Below are 21,395 nucleotides of genomic sequence, written 5' to 3'. Positions count from 1 at the left end.
GGGCCTGCTTTCAGGAGTGGCTGAGACCAGTGGAGGAGAGGGGAACCAGCCAGGACAGGCAGGGGTCATTTCCAGGACACTGCTTTCATACACAGAACTAAACAGACAAGTGCAGTCATTGTTGCCATAAGAAGTTAGCTTCATAGGAAGAGAAAGGAGCAGGTGAGAAGTAGGATTAAAAAAACCTTCCCTAGACTGGGGCGCCTGGGAGAACTTGGTCTGCTTCAATCCAAGAAGAATTTGAATATCAAATGTAGTTTCTGGGAAGGTCAGAACCATGAGGGATGAAGGGAGGAGGGAGGTACAAGGTGTGGGAGTGGGGACTGTTTGGCAACTGGGGTAAGAGGATTGCCCTCCCCACACTTGGATCCCCGGGCCCCTGCTTTCTGGCAGGAGGGGGCAGCCAGTATTCCCCAGGAGCAGGTCTGAGGCTGCCTAGGCACAGAGGTTCGCCCTCCAGGGGACTGTGCTGCCCCTAGCTTCTCCTGCAGAGCACTGTGGTCTCTCACCTCCTGGAGAAGTTACTTGTAAGCCCTGCTTGATCCCTGTCAGCTCCTTCGCGATGGCATCCCTGCAACTGGCAAAGATGATTTTGCTCTTTTTTTTAAATTATTATTTCTCTCTCTTTTTCTCTGCCTTTTCATAACTCTGCCTTTCAAATAAAATAATCTTTTTAAAAAACTTTATGTTTATTTGAAAGGCAGAGAATCATAGAGAAATGGGGGGCAGAGAGAGATCTCCCATCCGCTGATTCACTCCCCAAATGACTGCAATAGTTGGAGGTCAGCCAGTCCTAAGCTGGGAGCCTGGAGTTTCTTTTAGGTCTCCCACGCGGGTGCAGGGGTCCAAGCACTTGGGCCATCTTCCGTGATTTCCCAGGCCACAGCAGAGAGCTGGATCAGAAGTGGAACAGCCAGGACTCACGTGGGCACCCAAATGGGATGCCAGCACTGCAAGCAGTGACTTTGCCTTCTATGCCACAGCACTGGCCCCCATTTTGCCTTTTTTTTTTCTTTTTAAGATTTTCTTTATTTTTATTTGAGAGGTAGAGTTACAGACAGAGAGAGGGAGAGACAGAGAGAAAGGTCTTCCATCTGCTGTTTCACTCCCCAAATGCCTGCAACAGCCAGAGCTGGGCCAGTCCGAAGCCAGGAGCCTGGAGCTTCTTCTGGATCTTCCATGTAGGTGCAGGGGCCCAAGCACTTGGGCCACCTTCCACTGCTTTCCTAGACCATTAGCAGATAACTGGATGGGAAGAGGAGCAGCTGGGACTCGAACTAGCATCCATTTGAGATGCCGGCGCCACAGGCAGATGCTTAGCCTACCATGTCATAGCACGGGCCCTTCATTTTGCTCTTTTTTTTTTTTTTTTTTTTTTGACAGGCAGAGTGGACAGTGAGAGAGAGAGACAGAGAGAAAGGTCTTCCTTTGCCGTTGGTTCACCCTCCAATGGCCACCGCGGCCAGCGTGCTGCGGCTGGCACACCGCGCTGATCCGAAGGCAGGAGCCAGGTACTTCTCCTGGTCTCCCATGGGGTGCAGGGCCCAAGCACTTGGGCCATCCTCCACTGCCTTCCCGGGCCACAGCAGAGAGCTGGCCTGGAAGAAGGGCAACCAGGACAGAATCCGGCGCCCCAACTGGGACTAGAACCCGGTGTGCCGGCGCCACAAGGTGGAGGATTAGCCTAGTGAGCCGCAGCGCCGGCCTCATTTTGCTCTTAAGGGGTGCACACACAGGGGTCCGGAAGAGAAACACCAGGACTTCCTTCTTGGCTCTGCTTGGTGTGGCATAGAGGGCACAGTGGCAGTCCTTGTCTGTCCACATCTGACACAGGCGGCCTAGGCGTCTTCCACAGTCCCGCCCCATCACCCACCAGCATCTCCTCGCGCTCCTCCAGGGTGGTGGAGCAGGCAGAGGAGCGCGGGCTCCTCGCACTTCACCACCTGCTCTGCCGTCCATGGCGTGCACACCTTCACGTCGCTGAATCCTTCGTGACACCCTCAGAGACAGCCACAGCAGAGGCCATGGGAAACACGAAGACGAGCTTAATGACTGAGCGCACAACACTCAGTGTCGGCTGCACTACACACCCTATGATTTGTCCTTTAGTGAGTGCCTGCCGGGCCCGTCCGAGTGCTGTCGAATGTTCACCACGCTGGACCACACTCGGAAAATTCTGTCACTTACTCTGTCCCATGTGTCTGACACCTTGATCTGATTTCTCTAACGCTGACTACTCGCCTGAGCAGAAAGTGTAATGCCCTTGGGAGAGCAGACTGGCTTAATGTACTGTATCTCTTTTTCCAGTACCTTCTTCTAAATCAGACTCCTTAAAAAAGAAGGTAGGTTTGTTTGTTTATTTATTTATTTATTTATTTATTATCTGACAGCCAGAGTGACACAGAGAGAGGGGCGGGGAGAGACAGCCAGAGATCAGAGAGCTCTACCATCTGCTGGTTCATTCCCCAGCCAAGCCTGGCCCAGGCCAAAGCCAGGAGCCAGGAACAACCATCCTGGTCTCCCACGTGGGTGGTGGGGGCCCAAGCACTTGGACCATCTTCCACTGCTCTCCTAGACACATTAGCAGGGAGCTGGATCAGAAGTGGAGCAGCCAGGACTTGAACCAGTGTCATACGGGAAGCCAGCATCACAGGTGGCAGCTTAACCTGCTGTACCCCAATGCTGGTCCTGAGGTTTGCAATTCTTTCTTTATTTACTGGATCAGAGCAGGTAACGTGCTTCTCCCAGTTCTAAGAGTATAGATAGATGGCTAGCTGATAGCTAGGCAGATAATGATAGAAATTGTTCAGCAAAAAAGAATAGTTAATAAGGAGCCCACTTCTCGTTCACTTAAAGCTAAGAGTTTAGAACTTTCGCTCAAGTCTCAGCTAACATGAACACCATCTGTCACTTGTGGTCATCGCCTGTGTTCTATAAATAGACAGAAACCAGGACATGCCTCGTCACTTGTAACTGGTGACAGGGTGGAATGCTCAGGAATGGAGCTCAACGAGGCACAGTTAAGTGTGTGGAGCCTCGGCTCAGTCAGAAAGGGTAGAACGTATTTTAAAACAATAGGTGCTACAATCGGTTTCCTCATTTATACTGGGGGACAATGGCAAAACACACTAGAAATTTGATTTTTGAGCATTTAAATAGAAACGTTTCCCCTACCTCTATTCCAGCTCAAGTCTGGGATCACTGCTTTATTGATCGATTGTCATAATAACTGCGCATCTTGCTGAGGTACAATGTGACGTTTGATAATTCATTGATGATCAAATCAAGTCATTGGTATATCCATCACCTCAAACTTTCATCATTTCTTCACGACGAGTCTATGCAAAGTCCTTGTTTTAAAATCAAAATGAGAGACTATTTTCTTGAGAGTATGAATCTTTGTAAACTTAACCATAGCTTACTCTGCTTAGATACGCACTTTGAACTTGTCCACGTAAACCGAGTCCTCAGGCACATGTGTTCTGATTGTGATTCTGTCAACTGATGTTATGTAGAGACCTAGCACTTCTGAAGCTGTTTGCCTTTGTGCTCAGCTCACTGCAGAACTAGAGAAGGATCTGAAGGTTTTGTCTTATCTGTGGCCATTATTTTCTATCAGCAATTGGAAGCATAGCAAGCTTTTAAGGAAAATGCTATTTAAACCAGAATTTTCTCAGCTTGGTCTTTATTTAACCAATGATTCTATTCCTGTGATATGAATTTAATTGCATCAACTGCATCGACACTTAACATTTCGAACTTTGAATTCCATGCTTTCATGGAAGAATACCTGGGAAAAGAGTCACTAATTTAACTAAGTCCAATCTCTATCATTGCACAAAATTAGTTATCTTTTTAGACTGCTTCTTTGGAAAAAAAAATGTTTCAGTCAATGCCTAAAACACTTGTAGTTATTCATTCTGTTGCAGGATTTTGAACTAAGCATTTGAAGTTTATTTTCAGATTATTTTGCTTTAATTCATTCTTGTATATTTTAATAAAATAATGTCTCTGACAGCTTGTAATTGAAGATTAAGCTTCCTGTAAAAAGTTTCCCTGGAATAATAAATATCCCAAATTGGTCTGTAGCATTCCAGAGTTTTTGCAGAAAATGATGGTTTTTCTTATTTGTACGCAGGCTTAACAGCACAGAAGTCAGAGAATGCCAGCTACATTTTAACTGGGGTCATTCTACTAAATTCCTGAGGATCCCATGGCTCAGTCCACAGGGAAAAGTGCTCTGAATACATAGGACAACTCTGTGTGCTTGAAGTTTAAATTCTGAGCCTCCTACTGAAAGACAGGGAAATACAGCACACTCCCTCTCCTCTCCTCTTTAACTACTTATTAACTGAAACGCAAAAGCTCTTCATCGCAGAGAGTCATCTTCTTAAAATGAGGTAGGTCGCCATCCTACTTTTAAGAAAAGCGTTGGCAACCATCTGCTCTTGGAATTTACTTGGAAATCCTGCAAACGTTAGAGGATCTGCTCAGCCTGAAAGCTCCCAGGTTCGTCTCTGGTCACTCAATCTGCAGCAGTCATTGAAGGCTTCCTCAGCTTTTCCCTCCCTAATCCTCCTCTGAGGAATGAATTCCTTAGGATAATGAACGATGACAGTGGCGCTAATGGAGGAACTGGCAACCTGGTGGTGATGTCCGATGGATCTTTCATTTTAAACGGTGACCTAGATCTTTTATAAGTGAAATGTTTAACTTATTGGATGAGTATGACTCTTACTTATTTTCTCTTGTCTTTTATTTTGAACAAAGGTTCCAAATATACTGGAAAGTTATGAGTATACCAATTCCCCTTTTACAATTCAGCTGACTTACTGAATATTTAGCATTTAACTATAGCTGTTCTCTCTGTTTCTATGTGTTTTAAAAGAAAAAATTGTACCTAAAATTAGAAAATACAGTTGATGTCATTGTGTCTGAAGCTCATCAGTCTCGTTTCCTGGTACCAATCAAGCTATATTAACATTATTAGAGGAAAAATTTAATTCAAATGTCTATGCAGTATTACTTATAGGCCTAGCACTGTTTAAAATTCTGAAGATTATTTTTGGAAAAAATGTCACAGTTCTTGTTCTCAGCTCACATTACAGCACATCTAACACTCAAGTAATAATTGGCTAACAAATAAGTGTTATATCAGTTAGCTTTTGCTGCAAAACAAGTTCCCTTTAAACTACTCACTTAAGACAAGAATTATTTTTCAGTTGACAGTGCCAGCTGGCAATGTCAGTTTTCCAGTTCTTCTGCTGGTCTTTCCTGGGCTCAAACACGCAGCTTCAGTCTAGGATAGCCACAGTCACATGTCTGGCAATTGGTACTGGCTGAATTGGGGAACAGGGAGTACTGGGCCAAGTGTGTCTTTCAGGATAACCCAAACGTTTTTACACGAGTGTCGCAGGGTTCCCACAAGAAACAAGGGAAGGTAGTCCTCAGTGCACAACATTTTTCAAGTCTCTTTTTGCTTCACATTTGCTTATTGTCTATTTGACCAAATTATGTCACATTTTTTATATCAGATTTATAAGTCCCAATTCATAATAGGAGAGTCTGTTCACAAGCATGGATACAAGGAGGCATGAACAAAGTGGGGACATTATTACAGTAATCTGCAACCAGCAGTATAGAATTTGACCAGAATGAGACTGAAGAGTAATGTCATGGAATAAGTATGATGATGTAACTTCCTCTTATAAAAAAATCAAGCACCAAAAGATATGGCATATCCAAAATAGGCCATAGGAATTACGAGACAAGTTATTATGGCCATACTAGTTTAAGAAAGTCCTCATGGAAATAATGGCATATAATGGCTCTCAGAGAACGGGTGGGAATTGGACACATGGGAGGACTCTGTGGACACAGGGTTAGGAGTGGATAAATGAGGGAAGAACCTTGGGGAAAAAAAGGTAGAGACTAAGAACAGCTCATGTGTGTTGAACAGTGAAGGGACACACTTGAGTAGCTGGCTGATCAGGAATACTAGAGGGGATGACGTGAAAATACTAGGAAATAAGCAGGTAAAATCAATGTAAATTCTGAATGGAGGCATTGAAAGCTGAAGCACAATTTCAAGTTCTAACTGCACGACATCAACCCTAATACCCACTGCTACCTTTTCAATGCATCATGTTGTGGCTAATATTATATTAATCCATTAAAACTACATTACTGAAGCTGTAATTTTTAAATAGCATTTTTGATGTAAAGGTATTAGGGTATTAGGAAAAATCATTTAGTAGCACAACTGAAGATAGATGAGGGCAGAGGTAAGCATTAGGAACCAGATACACATTTATTACCACCATCCAAGTTAAAGTACCAACATCAAGAACAGAAAGACTGGGGCAAATAGAGACATCATATTAAATCAGAAAAAGGAAAAGGAAAATTTGAGACATACTTTAAGTAAAATATAGTGACATTTTAAGACTATAGATTTAGACTCAGTACCTGTCTCCTCCCAATGCCTTTCCTTTTATGTCATAACCTCCCAAAAACTTGAAAAGGGCTGATGTTTCACTACACAGGTTTGGTATTTTAGATGCAGTTGACCAAGTTTGCTTACACGTTCTCCACGTGAAGTGAGAGAGGGAGAGGTCACCACTAGAGGGCAGCAGTCCCCTCACTTGCCACCGCCGTCACTCTTCAGTTTGACTTCCTATACAGATAGTGGTTTTAGTATTTATTCTGGCCAGTAACTGCTCGTTTTCTCTTCCTACAGAAAACACCTGCTATGTAGTTTTACTAACTATGAAATTCCACTAATTTAGAGGTAAAATACCTGAGAGTTGTAATCTTGGTAGAACATTTAGAATCTGTTGCCTTTTTTATTGTTATTTTTGGTTCAATAGCTCAGAAATAAGGTGACACCTGGGATCTGAGCAAGAACTTGTTGGTCACACCATGTACTGTAGTGACAAGTAAAATGTAGCCTGTGGCCAGCTGAGTTCTAAATAGGATTGCTCCTTCTCAAGGCTTGCTTTGCCCTTTATCCAGTACACAGGCAGCTGTGACAAGACAGCCCCTTTGCTCAAAATAGCTGTCCACCAGCCTGTCACTCACCTGAAGTGCACTAAGATGGTGGTTCCCAACGTTTTCAAAGTTAGGGACCTTGGCAAGCAATGTGGGTGAGTTAAAGTACGTGTAACATCAAAAATGCTATTTAAAAATTATAGCTTCAGTAATGTAGTTTTAATGAATTAATATAATATTAGCCACAACATGATGCATTGAAAAGGTAGCAGTGGGAACATTCAAAATAGTATCTCAACAGTCACAGTTCAGGCTCACTGCCTCAGCTCATTCATGGGCTCTGATGTATATCCAGTCTACTTCTTTCCTACGGCACAAGTTCTGGGGTCTACACGAAGGGAATCATTGAGTTTATGTATTAGGCCACCAAACAACCACTTTCAAAATGGCAACATCTTATTTTCTAGTTAGATTAAAAAAAAAAGTAACCCACTCTTAGAAATGGAAAATGAACAGTTTCAGGGTATGATTAGAAGGCGAGAGTCCCTGGCATTCCTCCATGAGCACATCTGATACAAGTTTGTATGTAGCTGCCTATGATATTCCTCTAAAGATGTATCATGGTTAAAGTTTTTAAAATATCAGTGGCAGTTTGATCTCTCAAAGACGTCAATTCCAAATACAGTCTGTCTGTATGACCTAAACCTCTTCCTTTGGTGTCCTCCTGAGTGCGTAACACACATTCTTAGCTCAAATTTCCTGCGAGTTTTGACATCATAGATGAGGTATCTACTGGCACTAATACAAGAGTATCTGGCCACATGCAGCTCTGAAGAGAGCCAAGATTCCATAGCTCATGTTAACTGATGGTGAAACTCCACTGCTCAATTCTGGGAAAAGTCAAATTGCATCTTTTATTAAAGTAAATTACTGTATGTTCAGCACTGGTTTCTCATTGGAATTTATCAACCAGAGGACGCAATTAATTAAATAGGACATCCATGGTAGATTATTTATTATCAAGGAGGGGTACCAAATATAATCAGGATCACATATCTACACCGAAGGAAACAAACTTACCCAAAAGGCAGCATTCAATTTCTGTGTCAATTAAGAAACCATCATATAATAAGGGAGAAATATATTATACTTTCATAGGCCTCAAGGCTATTGTATGGTTAAAAAAAAAAAAGAAGCAATTATTCTTACTGTTGTCAAATACTCTTACTCTTGATAAATACAGAAGACAGTTCTATGGGTCACAGGCTAACAGAGAGCTAGCAGCCTGTTTTCCGTAACCTGTACCAGCCATTCCCACCCTTACTAAGAACAAGTCCACAGCCTTTCTCATGGGGTAGCAGGACTCAGGCGAATAATGCATGAGTTGTAGTTGCATCTTTGGGCAGTTGGCAGTGGATAGAATTCTCTGAAATCTGGAGGTCATAGGTTGGGCAATGCTGATCTGGGTCAACCTTCGTTTTCTGAGGTCCAGTGAGATTAAAGGATTTATACAAAATGACTTACATCACATAGTTTGTTTATATATTTATGTTTATATTTATATAAAATATAAATCTCCCCAAGGTTTGTCTCATAGAATGTCCGCTTCCCCACAAGTATAGGTGAGAGTCTTCAGAGCCTTTGAAAGATTCCTCCACTAATTCAGAGAATTGTATTTTCAGGAAATGTATCAGCTAGGAGCTGAGAGCACTACTATACTTCATATCTGAAAACTCCAAAGACTGCTCAGGAAACTTATAAATAGAATAGCTACTAATGGTTTGATGTCAGTCTTAAGACATAAATAATGTTTAGCAGGTGTCAAACCAAGGCCTGGTTCTGTCTGGTGTTTTCATCTGTGACCTAGATAAGACATTGGCAACCCGGAGGGCCAAAATTTCTTCCAAGAATTGTAAGGGCAGGCACTCAGCCCCCACATCGCACAGTGGAGTACCTGTGCCTGATTCCTGGCTCCAGCTCCTGACTCATGCTAATGCAGACTCAGGGAGGCACCAATCATGGGTCCAGTAATTAGGTTCTTGCCACTCATATGCGAGATCTGGATTGAGTTTCTGGCTCCTGGCTTTGGCCCAGCCCAGCCCCAGCATTGGGGGCATTTGAGGAGGTAATCAGAGGATGGGGAGTTGTCCGTCTCTCAAATAAATGAAGTAAATAAATGGAATTGTATCTGTTAGGAAGCCTTCTGTGCCTCCTGTCCACAGTTTGCTATTTCTTATCTTCTTCCCAAATCAGGTTCCATTTCATTCCCATAGCTCAACTGACCTCACCTAGGAGTTAGATTACTTAATTATTTACCACAACACTATGAGTGATTTTTGCAAAAACAAACAACAACAACAACAAAAAAACCCCATTCTTCAAAATATCTGAGAGGCCTTTAATTTTTTTAAAAGATTTATTTATTTATTTGAAAGTCAGTTATACAGAGAGAAGGAGAGGCAGAGACATGGTGGGGGGGGGTCTTCCATCTGCTGGTTTACTCCCCAGATGGCCACAATGGCCAGAACTAGGCTGATCTGAAGCCAGGAGCCAGGAGGTTCCATGGGGTCTCCCATACTCCCACGAGGGTGCAGGGGCTCAAGGACCTGGGCCATCCTCTACTGCTTTCCCAGGCCACAGCAGAGAGATGGATTGGAAGTGGAGCAGCCAGGACTCGAACTGGCGCCCATATGGGATGCTGGCACTGCAGGCGATGGCTTTACCCACTAAGCCACAGCATTGGCCCCAGGGGCCTTCAATTTTTGTTTGTTTGTTTGTTTTGTTTTGTTTTGTGACAGGCAGAGTGGACAGTGAGAGAGAGAAAGACAGAGACAAAGGTCTTCCTTTGCCGTTAGTTCACCCTACAATGGCCGCTGCCGCACCGCGCTGATCCAATGGCAGGAGCCAGGTACTTATCCTTGTCTCCCATGGGGTGCAGGGCCCAAGGACTTGGGCCATCCTCCACTGCACTCCCGGGCCACAGCAGAGAGCTGGACTGGAAGAGGGGCAACCAGGACAGAATCTGGTGCCCCGACTGGGACTGGAACCCGGTGTGCCGGCGCCACAAGGCAGAGGATTAGCCTACTGAGCCACGGCGCCGGCCGCCTTTAATTTTTAAAATGATTTTTTTTTATCCAAAAGAGTACTTCTTTGAGATATGCATCGCTGCTCTACTTACATACTAGAATATTTATTCCTGTGAAGAATAGCTGTAACTTCTCCGAATCCACTAATGTTTAAAAATTCTTTCAAAATTTGAAATCACAACATTCCTTCTCACTGAACCTGAGCTAAACCTCCAAATCCTTCTCCGTCTGATTCCTCAGGCAGCAACTAACAATTGATCAATGAGACTCAGTCACTACATGTAAGGAAATTGACTTGCCATTAAAAAGCATCATTGTATAAAACATCATTTTGTTTGAAAGGCAGAGAAAGAGAGATTTTCCATCCACTGGCTCATTCTCCAAATTTCCCCAACAGCCAGAGTTGGACCAGGCCAAAGTCAGGAACCAGGAACTCAATCTGGATCTCCCACATGGGAAGCACAGACCTAAATACTTGAACCACCACCTGTTGCCTCCCCGGGTACACATTAGCAGGAAATTGGAAGTGGAACCAGGCACTTCACTGTGGCATGTGTTCCAAGGGGGCAAGTTCATTGCTACAACGGACCCTTGCTCCTTGCAATTTCTGATTTGTATGATGTGAATATATTCCTATTTGCAGGTGAAGAATGATATTTTATAACCTCTCAAAATATTCCTTTATATATCATTTTAAAGAAAGGGTAATGCATTTTCGTTCTCTGCTCTTTTTTACTTATAGGCCTTATTGAAGCTGGAAGAACAGAACATGTTGGGAGCTTTGGTTTTTATCAAAGAGACAGCGGATGCTTCCATCAGGATCACTGAGATCTAAATCATTTCTGTAAGTAACAACAGTACTTGAAGTCACGTGAAATTTTGAAAACCGGAGTTTTAGCCATTTGCAGTACATTCTTAATGAATAGACCACTCTATTTTTTTTTTTAATAAAAATGATGCCAGTTGGGAAAAAAATTCATAAGGGTTTACAAATAAGGCTACTTAGAAGCAGCCACAAGTATCTGAGAGGTCAGGAAAGTAGAGTGTCTCATGCAGACTTTGCTGTTAAAAATATTCCAGTGATGTATTTTTATAGGCAGGCAAGGGGAAAATGTCCATAAATAGCCCTAGGAAGTTTAGCCAAGAATTTCAGTTGCCAGTAAAAATAGTAAATTGACCAGCATTAGAAATAGTTCAAATTTAGTTAATACTTAAAAAGGCAAAAAATAAGAAGAAATGGAAAAAACCGCAACATTTCAGCTTGCAGAATTATTGTATGTTTGCTATATTCTCTGTTTTTCTAGTGGTTTTCTCCACTTTCAAACCCTATAGTTTTCTTCATCCCAAATTGTATTTTTATTTATCATGATTTTAAATGTTTTATAGCTTTTTTGATCCTGCATATTTCCTTATCCCAAAAGCTTTCCCTTCTGAATTTCAAACCATTCCACTGTAATAGTCAGTTTCTTTTTAAGGAAAAAAATGTTAATGGGTGTGAGGGATTGAGAGGAAAACATCACCTTTTTGACATTGGGAATTCTTATCGGTATCAGTACGATATCCTTCATGCTGTTATCAGCTTCTTCGGGGGTTAACTGTCAGCAGTCACCTACCAACTATGACTTGGCTGCCGTGGTCACCAGCCCAACTCAGGTTTATGAAGTTTCACAACGTTTTCCCTTGAGATCAGCCAGTGCTGAGCTGGCACAGTACCACCACGCACAAACCTTTGAAATCACCCTCCCCGAGGCACGAGAGGAATATGGTCCTCAGCCTTGCCCTGCTCTTCGGGATTGCCCCGTGACTGTGACAGTGAGGACCAGCCTTCACAGCCTCTCTCCGATGGCTTTGTCACGCACAGCGTGTTCAGCAAACAATAGTGGGGACAGAGCCAAGAAACATCATCTCTCTCCTTCAGACTTCCAAAATAAGCCTCTACCCGCAAAAGAAGAGAGCTGAGAAAACACTCGGATGGGCTCAGCAGCATTTCAGAATGATGACCTGATTGATGGTGACGTGTAACTTATTAAGGAAGAAATGCATTTACTTGGGAAGCCAATTAATTGGATTATCAACTGATTATGAATTGAAAAATTGAAAAATTTCTTATATGAAAGTCTGATGTGTTTCAAGTTCCTCCCCCGGTGACCTTGGGAGTGTCAGTCTGAGTAAAAGAACAGACAAGGAAACAGAAAGAGGAGTAGGACAGAACAGAGGGGGATCAGGGCTTAGCTTGAGTCATCCTTCTAGTTCTTTTTTTAATTTGGGAAGTTGTCTTATTTGTGTTTTCTTTAGATATGAACAACATTATCCTTTGCCTTGAAGTATATGTTCTTGTTTTCCCTAATATAATTTTTCATATACTAAACTTGTAAGTTCTTTTATATTCTACTTTTTTTTTTTTTTTTTTTTGACAGGCAGAGTTAGACAGTGAGAGAGAGAGACAGAGAAAAAGGTCTTCCTTCTGTTGGTTCACCCCTCAAATTGCTGCCACGGCTGGCACTGCGCCGTTCTGAAGCCAGGAGCCAGGTGCTTCTTCCAGGTCTCCCACACGGGTACAGGGCCCAAGCACCTGGGCCATCCTCCACTGCACTCCTGGGCCACAGCAGAGAGCTGGACTGTTAGAGGAGGAACCGGGACAGAACTGGCACCCCTACTGGGACTAGAACCCCAGGGTGCTGGCGCCACAGGCGGAGGATTAGCCTAGTGAGCCACAGTGCCTGCCATTATATTCCACTTTTCTTTATGCCTCTACTCTCACAGTTCTTTACTGCTTACTATAGTGGAGGTAATCTTAGTTTGCCATTTTAAAGAATACATTACATTTTTTGTTCATGATTTTGAGAGAAGAGAGGGCTCCCTTCTGTTGGTTCATTCTGAAATGCCCACAAAGGCCACAACTGGACTGGGCTAAAGCCAGGAGCTAGGAACTCAATCCGTGTTTCCTGTATGGATGGCAGGGACCCAACTACTTGAGAAATCCCTTGCTACCTCCCAGAGTCTTCATTAGCAGGAAGCTGAACTTGAGAGTAGAGCCAAGTCTCAAAAAACCAGGCACTCTGATACGGGACAGAGGCATCCTACCCTATGGCTTAACCACTAGACCAAAAGCCTGAGAATACATTAAATTTGAATGTGTAAATACCCTTCTTAAAATCCTTCCAACAAATGATAGGCATCATTTCTTCTGATACTCTGCCACTCAAACCTACACAGGAGATTAAGTGTCAACAGAAGCTGCCTTTTCCTGTTTTCCTCAGTTACTGCACTTCTGATTTCTCACTAAGAATTTCAGGGCAAACAAGAGTTGGCAATGATTGAAAGTCAGAGTTACACAGAAGGAGAAGGAAGAGGCAGAGAGAGAGAGAGAGGTCCTATCTGCTGGTTCATTCCTCAACTGGCTGCACCAACCGGAGATGCACCGATCTGAAGCCAGGAGCTAGGAACTTATTCCAGGTCTCCCATGTGGGTGCAGGGGTCCAAGGGCTTGGGCCATCTTCTACTGCTTTCCCAGGCCATTGCAGAGAGCTAGGTTGGAAGTAAAGCAACTGGGAGACGAACCAGCATCCATATGGGATGCCAGCACTGTAGGTGGAGGCTTTACCCACTACGCCACAGCGCCGGCCTCAGCAATGATTTTCAAACCAAGTCCCATGTGACCTCTGAGCTTCATATATATGTCTAGGGCTATTTACAGGTGCATAGAATAAACCCACACATGGATTTATCCTGGCTTTCCCATTTCTTCTATAGTTTACCTTAGTAAGATTGAGATTTGGGGTCTTAAAAAATTAGCCTTACGATTTGGAAATGCTGAATGAGTGACATCACTCAGCTTCAGAAGCACATCTCACAACTCAGTGACAATTCTTTTGGGATACACTTGGTAACTTAGAGTGAGCTACCCTATTCAGCCAATCAGAGTAAGAGGGGTAGTGTAGGCATTTGACCTAGCAGTTAACACATCCATTGAGATGCCTGTATCTTTCATGGAGTCCCTGGACTCAAGGCCTGGCTCCAACTCCCGACCTCATCTTCCTGCCAATACCCACTCCAGAAGTCAGCAAGCGATGGTTCAAGTATTTAGACTCCTCCCACCAAGCACATGGAAGACCTGCATTGAGTTCCCGGGGTTTCCAGGATTGGTCTAGCCAAGCCCAGACCCAGCTCCAGCTGTTGTGGACATTGGGGGAGTGAACCAAAGGATGAGAATTCTGTCTTTCTATCTGTCATTATCTCTCTCTCACTCTTTGTTTCTATACCTCCTGAGTAATTTTTTTTCTAACTTAAAAGAAAACAGAATCAGGAAAATTGCTGCTTTGTTTTGGCAAAACACATTCATCTTCTATGGAAGACAGAGGGCAAACATTGAGGCTCTTTTGCTGCTGCTGATGTTCTTTGCACTTGCTTTCAGCACGTATATGAAAGGTTAATGAAACCCTTTGGAATTTTCTTTTCCAAAACATTGTCACATGTTCTGTGAAATGCACTATCAGTTGCTTAGACAATGGGACTGTCCGGTGTGTGGGCTGCGCGTTTCACACGCAAACAATACTGGGAACAGAGCCAGGAAATGTCATTTCTCTCCTTCATACTTCCATAATAAGTCTCCATCCCCAAACGCTTTCCCCTGTGCTGCCCTCTGACTAATCCAGCCACTCAAATCCTTCCTGTTTACACTGCAAAAGAATGGTATTTTTCAAACCTTTAACCCCTAGCGAAAGCACCAGACATAGAGCCTTGTACACAGGGACATGTAATAAATGTCATTTTGAAAATACAGTTTTTAAAAAAACAGCCTTAAATTTTTTGAATTTTGTTTGAAAAGCAGGGAGAGAGAAAGCGAGGGAGAGAGACACACACATACAGAGAATCTTCCATCTGCTGGTTCACTGCAAATGTCCTCAACAGCCAGGTTAAAGGGTTGAGGCAAGTTGAAGCCAGAAGCCTAGAACTCCATCCAGGTTTTCCACATGGTTGGCAGGGACCCAAGTACTTGGGCCATCACCTGCTGCCTCCCAGGGTGAGCATTCGCAGGAAGCTGGATCAAAAGTGGAATAGCCAGGACTCAAACTTGGCGCTCCAACATAGGGTGCAGGTATCCAAAGAGACAACTCTAAGGGATGCACCAAATGCTTACCCCTGAAAACTCTTAAAATATATATCCTTTTATGAATTGCACAAATCATCAAAAGAAAGAACCCAAGGCTAACTCCAAGACTTGACTCTCCATTGTAAATGTGTTGCCATCAGACAGTGCTGGAGCTTGTGTACAAGATTCACATAGGTTACTCATTTAACACATAGATTACTCAGTTCTCTAATCCACAGCACAAATTTCAAAGCTTTAGAAGACTAGAAAGAACCTTGCACTTTTCTTAGCTTGTGAAATTGATCAACCTCCTGATTTAGAGTATTGAGCTTTCTAAAAGACCTTATTAGGCATGAGAAAAGGTTTATTTCTGAAATCTGGACCAAAAAAATAAACATTCACTCATACGGTAGGTGATGCTCCATGGTGACTTCCCTTATATAAACAAACTGCCCTCAACTAAGAAGTCCAGAAACATCTGTGACTGACAGAGCCTGCAAAAGGTCACGGAGGTAGTGTTTCTTGTACTTGTGCTCCTGTGTGGGAAATTTAGAAACCATCAGAGCTTTTTCAGAAAGTCTCCACATAGCTCTCCATAAATCAGGAATTGCTTGCTTGTCTCTCCAGATGCATTGAATTGAAGCAACTGTATTGTCTTCACTCTCCCTCCAGTGAGGGAGCACTTCTCATCCTGTGGTTTCAGGGGGTGTTTGGAGATCTATCCAAATGATCAGCGTGGCTTGATTTTCCGCACACCCCAGTTCTGCAAGAGGTCGCCATCATCGAGTCAGGCTGACCATGCAAGCACAAAATGTGTTGTAGTGATTTTGGTCCCTTCCAAATCTACCGCTCTGTTTACTATCCCATTCAACAGTTATGCCGCTGTCCTCCCCAAGGCTGGTTGCCTGTTGCCTGCCCCTGGTCACTTTTTGCCTTCCTTACCTTGGCAGTCACTAGAGCTTGCTGGTCCCTTGGCGACATTCATTCGCTGCCATTCAGAGCAGTTGCTATTACAAGCCTTTGTGATTCACCACCAGACTACTATAATCCTTTGCCCTTCAGCCTCTCTCCCTTTTAATTATCCCAAATGCTATTTGTCGAACAGTGACATACAAGAAAAGAATCCTAGCTGTTAACACTAAATGGAAGGTATCATCATTTTACAATTTTACTAAGTAATTAACATTTGTTAAGCTTTGTTCTTGCTCTCTGACACTCAACACACCCAGGCCTGGACAGCTCCCAACCCAGGCTGCTGGCCGTGGAGGAGGGGGACACATGAGGAGGTTCACCTCGGGGTGCAGGGCGTGAGGGTCATGCCAGCGATGGTTCGCTCCCTGACACAGATCAGTGACTATGCTGAACTTGGAGGAGTCCAGCCAGAGGTCTGCTCAAAGAAACAAGGGAACAAATGCGGAGAAAGAGAGAACGCAGTGAAGTCTGCCCCAGTGTCAGGAAAAGCAGAGACATTGGGATAAAGCAGGAGGTGAGCCAGAGAGCAGGTACAAAGGGTATGCGGCGCCAAAGGCACAGTGGGCTAGCTGACCCACGTGACATCCTATACTCTGCAGCTCCTCTGACAGTGGTGCCATGGACACCTGCTCACCTGAACACTCAGCTCAAAGAATTCGCTCTGCTTTCACTTCCTTTATTCCTCCCTCCCCTTCCTCTTTACTAAGTTCATCTATCAGTTTCTCTGGTCTGTTTCTTTCATTCTCCTTTAGCTTTCTGTCTGCTTCATTCACTCTTCTGGCTCTACATAAGCAAAACTCCCAAATCCAGTTTTGTAATTACAAGGAGTCTTCAAAATGTTTGTGGAAATGTACATAATGAAAAGCTGTGCGTGGACTTTAACATTTTTTTTGCAGTAGGACCAACTTCCTTTTTGATTTCATTTTCTATGAAGCTTTTGTTTTAAAGATGTATTTATTTTATTTATTTGAAAGGCACAATGACAGGAGAGGGAGAAACAGAGAAAGAGAGAGAGAGAGAGCAAGCTTCCATCCCTGGCTCACTCCCCAGATGGCCACAGCAGCCAGAGCTGGGCCAGGCTGGAGGCAGGAGCCAGGTTCTGCAGACTGGTCTCTTATGTGGGTGGCAGAGGCCCCAGGCACTTGGGCCTTCCTCTGCTGCCTTCACAGGCACATTAGCAGGAAGCTGGATTGGAAGCAGAGCAGCAGAGCAAACCACCACTCCTGTCTGGGATGTGGGCATCATTACAAGTGGCTTAACCCACTGCTCCATAACACCAACCCTCTCTGGGAAGGTTTTTTTCAAAGTACCTGGTATGTAGCTCCTCTTAGAGAGGAGGAGAGGCTAGGACTAGTTGTTTCCACATAGCATCTGGGGATCCCTGTCCACTTGGGACTATATCGATGTTGTGAAATGTTTTCTTTTTCAAGCTGCATGTATTAGTTTATGTCCTTGATTGGCCTGAACATTCTTTCAGAAAAAGGAGTGTTTTACCCTCTTATTTTCTTTGTATTCCCTTGGCGGTAGACATAAGAGACTCTCAAAAATGCTCGTGGACCAATGGACACATAAGATATTTATGTTATCAACATGTCAAAATATTTTAGAAGAGTTCCATTGTATGTGCTACCGAACACTTAGCAGAACAAACTGTTAGAGAAAGGGAAAATAATGAGTTAATCTATAAAACTTTAAAAGTCAATTGGAGGGGCCGGCACTGTGGCACAGCGGGTTAAAGCCTTGCCCTGAAGCGCCAGCATCCCATATGGGTGCTAGTTCGAGTCTCAGCTGCTCTTCTTCCAATTTATCTCTCTGCTATGGCCTGGGGAAGCAGTAGAAGATGGCCCAAGTGCTTGGGCCCCTGCACCCACTTGAGAGACCCAGAGGAAGCTTCTGGCTCCTGGCTTCTGATCAGCCCAGCTCCGGCTGTGGCAGACATTTGGGGAGTGAACCAGCAGATGGAAGATTCTCTCTCTCTCTCCCTCTCACTTTGCCTTTCAAGTAAATAAATCTTTTTTTTTAAGTCAATTGTAAAAGGCAAATACATGAAATCATTATTGTTAAGAATTTTATTTCTTTTTCTTTTTTTAAGATTCATTTTTATGTATTTGAAAGACAGAGTTACAGAGGGATGTAGAGACAGAGAGAAGTCTTCCATCTGATGGTTCACTCCCTAGATGGCCGCAATAGCCGGAGCTGTGCTGATCCAAAGCCAGGAACCAGGAGCTTCCCCCAGGTCTCCCACACGAGTACAGGGGCCCAAGGACTTGGGCCATCTTCCACTGCTATCCCAAGCTACAGCAGAGAGCTGAATCAGAAGAGGAGCAGCCGGGACTAGAACTGGTGCCCATATGGGATGTCGGCACTTCAGGCCAGGGCTTTAACCCACTGCACCATAGCACCAGCCCCAATAATTTTAATTCAATGGCTTCCATGTAATATAGTGCATTATTGGGGAATCTGTATTATATAGTAGTTATTCTTCTGGGTGCTTTACATGTAATTTCTCATTTATTCTTCACATAATTAGTAACAGTGTACAATTGGAACTATTACCATCCATAATTTACTAACCAAGAATCAGAAGCACGTAGCAGTAACTAGCCCAGAGTCACCCAGGGAGTAAGTCATGGAGACAGGATTCAGACAGGCAGTTTAACTCTAATCTGTGTTGTAACTTCCCCCTGCTGCACTCCTGCTTCCGTGAGAAGATCCTGAGTGCCCAGTGGCCCTAGGCATCCTTGTAAGGTTTACGTGACAATTAGACTGGGCCATGGGGTGCCCAGGTATTTAGGCAGATTTAGTGTGCATGTTTCTAGGAGGGTGCTCTTGGATGAGAAAATGATTTAAATATGTAGACAGAGAACAGCAGATCTGTCCTCTTTAATGGGGGTGGGCTGCTCCCTATCAGCTGACGGCCTGAAAGAAACAAAAAAGCTGGCCCCCTCCCCCTGGTAAAAGAACTTCTTCTGCCTGAGGGTCTTCACACTGAAACATCAGCTCCCCAGGTCCTCGGGCCTTCAGATTCAAACTGGAACCACACCATCAGCTTGCCTGGCTCTAGCTCTCATCGGTTACATTTTAAGACTTTCTGGTCTCCACAATTTTGCGAGTCAATCCCTTATAAGGATCTTTCTTCCTGTGTGTACACAGTCACATCCTGTTGGTTCTGTCTCTCTGGAGAACTCTAACTATTGCAATATTTGATGTATGTTGTGAATAATGAACGCAGGTTTTTTTTTTTTTTTTTTTTTGAGATCTCTGGATTTTTCTCATGAGAAAAAAGAGGGTATTTTAAAATGTAAAGACATTATTTGCATTATCTTTATGTTATAACTTACTATTCTGAGTTAATTCTTAGATGTTCACATGAAAAATGATTTTGCACTTATTGGTTTTATTTGTTTGAAAGACACAGGGAGAGAGAGAGAATGGCCCTCATCTGCTAGTTCATTTCCTCAAATGTCTGCAGCATCCAGGTTAGGCCAGATAGAAGCCTGGAGCAGGTAACTCAATCCAGGTCTTGTGCATGGGTGGCGGGGACCCGACTACTTGAGTCATAGCCTGCTGTCTCCCAGGAACCCAGGACCAGGAATTGAACCCAGGCATTTCAATAGACGATGTGGGTATCTCAACCAGTGCCTTAATCTTTAGGCCAAACATCCACCCCAGTTTAGGATTTTTGTAGTTGTCAATAAATAAATAGTTGGCTATGTTCAGGGAGAAAGTTCTTTCCTTCACTGTTCGCTATACTCTTCCTCTGCACTGATCTATCTGTACTTGGACTTTACCCTCAGTTGCAAATGGAAATACTGAACTCAAGCTTTTTCTTCTTCAGCAAGTCTCAACTGTTCCCACATACTTTGCAGTTTTTTATTTGTAGGTTTCATTGCCACAGGAGCTTTGGGGTTGGTTTTCAAATTAGAAGTCTTACACTTGGGTGGTGCAGGTTCATGTACTTAATTGATTAAGTACATAATCTCATGTTGAAAGAGTGTCTCCAATTTCAACAACCTGTGGTTTTGTTCCCTAGTGAGTTATTTCAGGATACTTGGGTCCTCCTATTGATAAGCAAGTTATGACATTGAACTTGTTCTCTCATGGTTTACATCCTGAAGTCTCAATTAGACAAAAGATAAGTTATTTCCTTAACTTTACGGCCTCTTAAAATTGCTATTTGGAACACAAAGTCTAGATAAATCTCAATAAAAAATTAAAAATAGAATTTCTTGGGTATATAAACTAATATGTGTTTGGTTTCCAAATTTATTACTCTTCTAATATAATACTATTTATAAACAAGGATTTCATTAGCTCTGTTTGCTCTCATCTGTGTCTTTTTAAAGCTCAAATAAAATTAAAGACTTTTCTTAGATTTTGAAACATTTCAGATGTCCTCCTCTCGGTCGCAGAAGGAGTTCAAAGCCAAAGCCTCATGTGACGTTCTGAGGTTGAGGTTAAAACAACTGAAGTCAGTCAGTAGCATTGTTTTAATCATCACATTGTCTGAAAAGGCAAAACATCTTGTTTCCCAGTCACGAATAGCAACATTCTAGACAATTGGTTAGCCCTACCATGGATTTGTCAGTCTTTTTCATGCTATACTCACTTATCTGAACTTCCCTATAAAATTATTGACATGTATAACTTATTGAGAGTTGAATAAAGATGCTACTAAAAAGAAGTATGACTATTATAATTTAAAAGTTTTCTATTTGACTGTTGATTTATTTGAGGGATCCTCCCAAATTATTTTGGGCAGGGATATCTAAATAAGTTAGAGGAGACTCTTATTTAGTTTTGCTAATTATTATGTCCTATAAAGGATTCCAACTGACGTAATTTTCTATTGTCACGTGGTAATTACTCAAGCATTTCAATCTATCCCCATGAGAGTTGTAGGAAATTTGTGTTTAACATCAAGGATACAAGCTAAAATGTGCTTTTTTTCTTTGCCACACATTTTCAAGTTGTGATTCCTTTATAATCCACTCATATTCTTCTATTTCTTCTCCTCTTACCCCCAATCTTCCCCAACCCCGAAAAACTACATCCTAAACTTACCCTTCTCTTCAGAGTACAGCTTTCCCAAATCAGCATTTTCATTTTGGCACACTTTGTTTACACTATAACTTGTGTAAGTAACTAGTTTCCCATTTGCAAATGGCTACATAAAAATTTCAGAGCAACATTTAAAAACATGTATGTTCCTGCATGTGTTGCTAAGGGTATAGCTGTAATTTTCTTTTTTTTTT

The 21,395-nt window shown here is 43.0% G+C and overlaps 1 long non-coding RNA gene across 2 annotated transcripts in view; it reads left to right on the top strand.

Annotated features, from left to right (window-relative positions):
* Positions 1-21,395, top strand: part of LOC108178106 (uncharacterized) — a 139,117-nt gene that overhangs the window by 91,693 nt on the left and 26,029 nt on the right. The window contains exon 5 of one of the 2 annotated variants that reach the window (XR_001794802.4): positions 10,819-10,920. This is a non-coding gene — a long non-coding RNA (uncharacterized LOC108178106). Of the gene's footprint in view, positions 1-4,138; positions 4,261-10,818; positions 10,921-21,395 lie in introns of those variants that run through there. The other variant, XR_016212055.1, reaches the window with a different exon arrangement.

Source organism: Oryctolagus cuniculus, chromosome 8 (assembly GCF_051225735.1).
Source record: "Oryctolagus cuniculus isolate XC-2025 breed Fujian yellow rabbit chromosome 8, ASM5122573v1, whole genome shotgun sequence".
NCBI lineage: Eukaryota > Metazoa > Chordata > Mammalia > Lagomorpha > Leporidae > Oryctolagus > Oryctolagus cuniculus.
This window is presented reverse-complemented; position numbering and strand designations above follow the sequence as displayed.